This window comes from Typopeltis vanoorti, chromosome 2 (genome assembly GCF_054136105.1).
Source record: "Typopeltis vanoorti isolate ZY-2024b chromosome 2, IOZ_Tvanoo_1.0, whole genome shotgun sequence".
Taxonomy (NCBI): domain Eukaryota; kingdom Metazoa; phylum Arthropoda; class Arachnida; order Uropygi; family Thelyphonidae; genus Typopeltis; species Typopeltis vanoorti.
In genome coordinates this window covers 27191203-27197953 of record NC_143550.1, presented here as the reverse complement: position 1 = coordinate 27197953, position 6751 = coordinate 27191203, and the positions used below count along the sequence as shown (strand labels likewise).

The 6751-nt window shown below is 36.9% G+C and overlaps 1 protein-coding gene across 3 annotated transcripts in view; it reads left to right on the top strand.

The window, feature by feature from the left end:
* Positions 1 to 3114: 3114 nt before the first annotated feature.
* Positions 3115 to 6751, top strand: part of LOC150108891 (uncharacterized) — a 461422-nt gene continuing 457785 nt past the window's right edge. The window contains exon 1 of one of the 3 annotated variants that reach the window (XM_090410738.1): positions 3115 to 3249. The gene's annotated coding sequence lies outside the window, so the exon portion shown is untranslated. Of the gene's footprint in view, positions 3250 to 3383; positions 3767 to 6751 lie in introns of those variants that run through there. The other 2 variants (XM_090410720.1, XM_090410728.1) reach the window with 2 other exon arrangements.

Genomic DNA, 6751 nt, shown 5'->3' with positions numbered 1-6751 from the left:
CTTTATTGAAGAAAGGCGATGCAAGAGAGCGCGAAAATTACAGAACTATAGCATTGATTTCTCATGCAAGTAAAGTCTTACTTAAGATCATTCAGAAAAGACTGGAACCATTCATGGAGAGAGAAATGCCAGATGAACAGGCAGGATTTCGAAAAGGCAGAGGAACAAGAGATTAAATTGCCAATGTGAGATCGATAATAGAAAGAGCACAGGAATATCAAAAGAATGTCTCTCTTTGTGTCCTTGGCTATAGCAAGGCTCTTGACTCTGTAGATCATGTGAAACTGCGGTATATGTTAAGAACAAGAGTCCCAGAGCATTTCATTATCCTTCTGAGGAATCTTTATTATGAACAAGAAGCTACTGTCCATATAGATCTTGGAGAAACTGAGTATTTCACAATAGGTAAAGGTGCGACAAGGATGTGTTTTATCTCCATACCTGTTTAACATGTACAGAATACATTTTGAGAATGGCAGTGCTGGAGGTGTCTTTAGTAGGAATTAAAATTGGTGGAAAAAATATTAATAATTTGAGGTATGCAGATGATACCACCTTGCTAGCAGAATGCAAAGAAGATTTGAAGGAACTTATTATGAAAGTTAAAGAAGAAAGTGCTAAATATGGTCTTAAACTTAGCCTGAAAAAAACAAAAGTTATAACAACATGTGAACTTAATGATTTTGAAGTAGATGGGGAGAAAATGGAAGTAATTAACAATTTTGTGTTCTTAAGATCCCGAATTAATAAAGATGGTTATTGTACCGAAGCAGTTAGGAGAAGATTATTACTCGGAAACAAGCAATGACAAATTTAAGCAAGATCTTTAAATATAAAGATATTAGCCTCGCAACAAAAATCACAATCGTGAAAGCAATGGAATTCCCTGTAGTGCTATATGGATGTGAAAGTTGAACCCTGAGAAAGAGTGAAAGAAGGAAGATAGATGCATTTGAATTATGGGTTTGGAGACGCTTACTAAGACTACCATGGACTGCAAAGCATACCAATAAATCACTGATAGATAGAATAAACCAGATTGCTCCCTCGAAGCTATGATCATCAAGCAAATCACAGTCTGGAGAAGATGATGATGCTTCTAAAGTTGACTGAAGCACGAGAAGAGGAAGACCAAGAATTAGATGGGTGGATGGAATTAAAGAAGCAAATGGAGTGCGCTTGGGGGTTCTGAAAGACATGGTCAGGGACAGATTGGAATGAAGAGTGTATGTTCGTGGAGTCGCCAGAAGTCGGAAACGACTCGATGGATCATAACACACACACACACACACACACACACACACACACACACACACACACACACACACACACACACACACACACACACACACACACTCATGCGTGTGTGTTTTCATTGTATTGCGGCTTTTGATGGGTGCGATGATTTTGTAAGTTATTTTAAATCCTATCCACACACTCGATTTTTAACTGAACTAATATAAAAATCGACCAGCGAATACCCAACACACCATAATAATACCGGTATGGTTAGGAATACGAGACTATGGTGCTAATTTACAGAATTCACTTTCCACTTCATCTCTGTCAATCAAAAAAATGCTGAAGTACACAGGATGGAATGTGGATTTCCCAAAGGTTAGGGTTGAGTTCTACCTACTTTCTTTGGGAAACATATAGCATTATTTCTAGATCAATGTTGAATTAATCTTTGTAACAACAACATAGTAGAGCTATGCTAAGAAGTGTGTGTGTGTGTGTGTGTGTGTGCGTGCGCGCGCGCGCCAAATATTTTTCGAACATCATCATGCAGCATCAGTTGCAGTAAAACTGGGAATGCATGTTGATGGACTGGAATTTCTGAAAACACTAACATTGCGGTATTAATTAGGACACTTTCCCCGTTCCCCAACCATCAGACATCGAATTTGATTTTCACCTTAAGACTAACACTAGCTCCCACCGAGATGTCTGTAAATAGCAAGGGTGTATGCTTGTCTTGAAATTCACACTTGCTCTTGTCATTCAGGGAGTGAGAGGTGTGATTGAAGTCTAATTAGCGGAATAATGAATTACTGACTATTTAAAATTATATATTTAGAAAGTAATGTACATTTAATCATACAAATACAACATTTATTTTACAAATGATATTCTATCTTTTTCAATTTAGCTACTTGAATACAAATTCTACCCTACAGTTCTTCTTTATGAACTGGTCAATAACATTGTCATAAAAAGTTGATTGTAACTTAATTTTCCCAAGCAACACGCACACTTGTAAAGGCTCGATGAAGCTCACTGGCTAGAGCTACGTTGACTGTGTATGGCCTGTGTTTAAGACCACGTGAAGGGAGCGGAAATGACTATGGGCGCGCATGAAATCACAGTGCTGCAGCGAGGCCCTGGAAACTCCCACAACCTAGCAAGCCAAGGCAGCTTTGACTAGACGAGCAAGCATCGGCCTTCGGTATACAACGCAAAGCTCAATTATTGCCGCGCAAGCTTAAGACGTCTTCTGTCTACAAAAATAAAAGCCTAAATGGAATGCTAATAAATGCATGCATTTATTAAGAAATAAATATTACTTCTTTTTCAATTAATCAGCTTGCATTGCAAGCATGGAGAATTCGCCCCTGGTAAATAGTTGTTAGATCAGTTTCATAGCGCGATGTGAACCTCCAATAAACAAGTAATGGAAGCCTTATGTGGTATGAAAAAACAATTTTGGTCATTAGAGTGGGAAGCCAGATTAGCCAACCCTGTTACGGTAACAAACAAATGATAGGTTTATGAAATGTTTCTGTGATACACGAATGGTTGTAAATGTATTCATTAAAGAAATGGAATTTGTATTGTCCCAATTTGAGCTCGTGAGTCTCCAAAGACTTTCTATTATAGAAATTTCTTATTTTTTGTTGTTATACAATAAATTCTATCTCTATAAGTTGTCATTCATTAAATATTTGATCCTATACATCATGCTGGAAACTTTTTTATTTTCCTGCTTTAAAAAATGTATACCTATTGCAGATATTAAAAGTTCGTTGTATACATTTTAATGCATTTCTGCTGCAAGAGTACGTTGTTACTTCCGCTTCTTATTCTGGTGTTAATTTTCTTACCGGTAGTAAATAGTAAATAATCATATTTATTAGCCTGTTTATGTGTGACGTATATAGAGAACTGCTGTTCTGAGTGTGCACTTACTAGGCACTCCTGTATAGTTTAAAAAGACCTGGATTAGTTTAGATTCCATGAAACGTGATGGTAAGTGTGTTTTGCAGGTTTTATTTGTCTATGTTTATTTTTAAAAAAAAACGATTAACGTGAGACATTTTGTGCAAGGTGATCAGGCCATGACGAAGTAAACACGTGAGCGGAAGATTTTTAATGTTCGTATTGTGTGGAATTTTTTTTAACGTATTCGATATATGAAAACGCAAAGAATTTGCTTAGAGACATTATCCGGTGAATATGATTGTTGGAGGGAAGAAAAATGTAATTTGGTTGAAGATAGCAGCCCTGAGTCATTACCGATAATCTTGATTGCAAATTAAACTGATCGAGCTTGTGAGTACTACTCACGAGTGCTTAATTGTGTTGCTGTGGTTTGTTTGCACTTAACTTGTGAGAAGACTATTTCGAAAGACCTATCGCAGTTTAGTGAGTGTGCCAGTGTCTCTAGCCATCGACAAACTTGGTTTCATGAGCCCTTTTATTGAACTCCCCCAGACTTTCACCGAGGCTTATTAAGTATAATAACCCCTCAGTGTTGGGTAACGGGGTAAGCAAGTTCGATTTACCACTTTTGAAGTATGCATGTGTGCATTTTCAGAGAGGGACTGCAACTGTACGGAGTTTAGGACTAGTGTAATTTGTGAAACTCGGCACTTGATAAGCGTAATTAAACATATTAATTCAATGACATTTTAATCCTCCGAATCAATGCATATGTATGAAAACAAAAGAGCCTTGTACATGTGTTTATGCAGTGAGAAATGAATAATAAATTTACATGCATGCTTTGCGAACGCATCTAACATTTCACATTCTTTACCCGTTTTTGAATTATTTATATTAGTAATATTTTTGTTATCCAATTGGGATCTTGAAAATAATCAGGGCTTGAGGTCTGGCTCCATTAGTCCGTGTAGGTCTGCCTTTGGATATATTCGTGCATACTTGTATAATTTTCTTGAAATTCATTCAACATAATTAATAACATTGTTTAGGTGGCATGTGTGTGCTTTTAAGATAAAGAAAATTAAGATATATGCATTATTATTTTTATTACATTGTGTTATCCGAAGAAGTCTGATTTTTCTGAGGGAAGGGCCAACGTTTTTCTAAATTAGTTCTTATTTTTTTCCTTCTTTTGTACCAATGTTCTATTAATTAGTAATAAAAATGCAGTACAGAAGAGGAGTCATTCAATAATAGATGATTTTGCTGTACTCGTATGCTGTTTTTCCATATTATATTATCATCAAACTTTGAAGTTAAGACTCATCGTGGGAGGTCCACTGTCACACACAAATTTCACCAAACTATGCCTTCAACTCATTCACTGTTTCCATACACTTGACATATTCTCATGCAGTGCATCCACTCCCCATCTACTTTCCATGCAAAAAAAATTGCGTCTTATTTTTCTACTCTCACATATAAATAATATAAATATAATATATATTTATATTATAAATATATATATAATAATATATATAAATAGAAATATATAAAATATGAGAGAGATGGCTTGTTTATGTCTTCCTCCCCATGTTATAAGAAAATTCTCCACATTAATCTGGTAACAGCCACCTATGAACTTCTTGATATATCTCGATCATATGCCCCCCCCCCCACTGATTAACATGGCTTGCCAATGTTTATTCAATCTGTTTTATACCCAACATTCAAGAGAACTGACATCATCTTCTTAGTCAATCTTTCTTGAACCTCTCTGCGTATAATTGTTATGTGGCTATCAAGGCATTCATATGAGGCAACTATAGCATCCTTCTATGTGTCATTGTCCTCGTCTGCATCATTGTCATAATATATTATGATGTTCTCACTTTTAGCAATGTGTACTAAATTTTAGGTTATTGTCCACATCATTTCCTCAAGGGCTCACTTTAGTGAGTATTGGCTGGGCAAATCTGAGGTACCTGATGCTGGACCATGCCTTACTATATGTAATATACATCTGTTATGTTATCTGTATACTGGTCTCCCCTTTTTTCCCCTTCTTGACCCCTCCCCACCCAGTGCTATTAGTGTATTCAAGGGCTAGGGTTTAATCTTTCCTATTATGCTATTTCATTTCGTCTTATGCAGTGGGAGTTTGTAGGCAGAAGTCCCAACGTAGGATGAATTGGGGAACAAAACTTTCCAGCTATGTGGAAAGGGCCTCTGCACTTGACTACTTTTTTTTTTTTCTTGCAGTGACTTCACTCTAAAACTCTAATGTGGTTGTGCCTTATAATACATATCATGCTGCATCACTTCACGCTGAATAATCAGGGCCATGTTCAGGGTCCTGAGTCTTGTTCAAGAAGTACAGTACAGTCTCCAACTAAAGTCAGCGATATTGTGAATGAGGAACACAGAAGGTATCAGATTAATCTTAGAAGGGAATTTTACATAGGCACATGGAATGAATGTTTGGGGTTTACAGATGGTACTCTTAAGATTGTTTGTAAAGAGATATAGAGTATAAAATTGACATCCTGGGAATTAGAGATAAGGTGGAATGGAGAAGACCACTTCAAAAGATAGGATGGTAAGCTAGTTATTTACTCAGGAGGCAACTCAAAGCATCAAGGGGTAGCTGTGATACTGTCTTCAGTATCACAGCTGCTGGTTTCAGGCAAGAACCCTTCTTGGTTATAACCACGTTAATGACAGGATACTTTGCATTAGACTTAAGGCTCATCCTACCAATGTATCAATTGTGGTAGTTTATGCACTCCACATTGATAGGCTTGATGAAGAGAGTGAGGAAGTTTATGAAAATTTGCAGATTGTTTTGTACCTAAGATTTACTTTAAATCAAAAGTGGAAAAAGAGTATGAGAGTTAGGCTTGAGTGTGATATACGTTTGGTCTGGGTGAACATAACATCTGTGGTGAAAGACTGTTGGAATTGCCCATGCTAACACATTAGTTATTATCAATACATGCTTCCAGAAACACCCACGAAAGATCTATACTTGGATATCTGACATTGATAGGTCAGTGCACCAAATTGCTTGCATTCTGGCTCTCCAACAGTGGAAGACAAGCATCTCCTAGAGCAGAGTGTGGTGCAGACCATCAACTAGTAAGAGCCAAAGTAAGGCTGAGACTCCAAAAACTTCTAATTCAGGCACATCCCACTAGACTGGACGTTAGAGTAATTCCTAGTGGGTTCACAGAAGAAACATCAACATGGTTGGATAATTTTTTGGAGACCAATGAGGAGAACTCACCAGAAATGCTTTGAGAAGGAGTAAAAGTTATAATACAGGATGCAAACAAGAAGTATATCGGTCCAATAAGAAGACTAAGAGACCCATGGATATCAGATTAACATGGGAACTAATCAAAAGAAGGTGGTTGGAAAAACAAAGAGACGCAGGGACTGAAGAATATAAGAGATTACATAGAGAAGTCAGAAGAGCCATCAAGCAGGACAAGGAAAAGTTCTATACTAATAAATGTGAAGAGATAGTGTTCCAGATGAGGAGACTCGATTATAAAAGGATGTTTTATATAGTTCATGTCTTAAA